Here is a 2,222-nt window from a genome sequence, read left to right on the forward strand (position 1 = left end):
AGTTATTCACCATTTGGGTTTCTTCCTATGAGCCATGTGTATTCATCTCAGATGCCCATTTCTGGAGTAGGTTTTTGAATTTGGGGGTCCTGAGTTCTTAAAAATTCTTTATATGTTTAAAGTAGAAGCTGAGGGACAGTACATTTTTTTCCCCAATCTATGGGTTTTCTTTTCAGTCTGTTGGTGATTTCTTAGATGTGCAGAAACTTTTTAGTAAGATGAGATCCCAGATTTCAGTTGTTGATGCTTTAAAGTATTTCCCATACAATTTGGTTTTTGTTCATAAACTCTCAGCCTATTCCTATGTCTTCATGAAGTCTGCCTATTTTCTCTTCCAGTAGATTTAGCATTCCTGCTTTAGTATTTAGATCTTTGATCCACTTTGATTTTGGTTTAGTGCATGGTGACAGATATGGGTCTAGTTTTAGTCTTTGGCAAGTGGAAAGCCAATTTTTCCAGCACCATTCATTAAAGAGGCTTTCTTTCTCCCACTGAACATGTTTGGCCCCTTTATCAAAGATAAGGTGGCTGTGTGTGTTTGTAGCTGTGTCTGCCTCTTCTAATTTGTTCTTTGATTCTCACAACTGTTTTCTTTTTTTTTTTACCAGTACCATGCTGATTTTATCACAGTAGTTTTGTAGTATAATTTCCAGTCATGGATTTTGATGCTTCCTGCTTTGTCTTTGTTAGTCAGGATTACCTCTGCTCTTCTAGGCCTCTTCTGATACCAAATGAACTTTAGGAATGTTGTCTCAGGTTTTTGAGGTATGCTAACTAATGGTATTTTTACTGGCATTGCATTAAATCTGTATAATAGTTTTGGGAGTACCAGCCCATGGATTTCTAAAACATTTTGAAGCAAATGACTGAAACTTGAAATCAGTTTAATGGATAAATATAAATTTTTCAGTGGAATGAAATACAATGGAAAAGAGAATAACAGCTTTTGCTGCACATAGTAGAATCTGTCTTTTCATACTTTTGTTTGGTCATGAGAAAGAAAGAGAGAGAAAGAGAGGGGGAGGAGGGAGGGAGGGAGACAAGGAGGGAGAGAAGGAAGGAAAGAAGAGATAGGAGAGCTATCGATACTATATACATACATGAAATCTTGTTCTGGGAAATTGTCAAAAATACTTGAAACCTAGCAATTTAGCTTGATGGTTTGCTATGACTAAGTGCTGCTTTACTGTGCTAGGCTCTATATGGTAGGAATCAGACAAGCATGCTTCCTTTAAGGAACTTTGTATTAGTCAGGGTTTTACTAGAGGAACAGATATAATACAAACAACACATATAACACAAGATGTACAACCATATAAGAAATTACAAGATTGGCTCATGATGCTTAACCACAGAGTTGAATGAGGAAGCATGCAGAGGGTGTATGAACACCTGAGACTAAAGGATTCAGTCCCGAGGTCTGAGGCTCACTGCAGTGTTCCGTGCATCGGCCAGTGGGTCTGCCACAGAACGCTGAAAAATTTGTGATGGATACTGAAAAATCTGTAATGGAAAGCTGAAGGATCTAAGCTGGAGGCTGAAGTGTCTGCACTGGAAGCCAGGAGATGAAGTCCAAGCTGACTTCAAAGACTGAAGTTCCTCCGAGGAAGTGGAACCCGGAGTCCTTCCTCAACCCCTTTATATACCCTTTTTGTGCTGAGTCACTAGGGCAGGCCCTTTCATGCCCTAGGGTGAACCTTCCTGGCCCTGCAGGCTGGGGCCTCCACTGCCCAGGGTGTGGAACCACCACAGTGATCCAGCCAGGTAGACACAGTGTATCAAACACTACAATATCTAAACCTTTGCATTATAACTCAGACCCAAGATAATCAGTAATGTGTTATAAGTGAGTCATAAATTATATTTACAAAGAAATAATAATCCAGTCTCTAAATAGTAAAATGTCATTTATCATGTTTGTTGAGTGCTTTTGTGCCAGGCAACATGCTAAGTACTACATAGGAAGTATTTCATTCAGTTCTCTTAAGAACTGTATGACATACACTCTATCTTAGCATCCATGTTATATAAGAAAACTGGAGGCATAAAGGCATTGAGTGGTACATCTTGATTCTCACAACTATTTAAGTGACAGATCCAGGCCTTAACTGTGAAGTCATTGGATTCCAACACACATAGTCTTATATCCCAAATTCTACCATCTCTATTTGAAAACTGCCCCTGCTCTATTGTTCTGATAATATTTCTACATTTATGGTTTC

Source organism: Octodon degus, unplaced genomic scaffold (genome assembly GCF_000260255.1).
Source record: "Octodon degus isolate 3935 unplaced genomic scaffold, OctDeg1.0 scaffold00236, whole genome shotgun sequence".
Lineage (NCBI taxonomy): Eukaryota > Metazoa > Chordata > Mammalia > Rodentia > Octodontidae > Octodon > Octodon degus.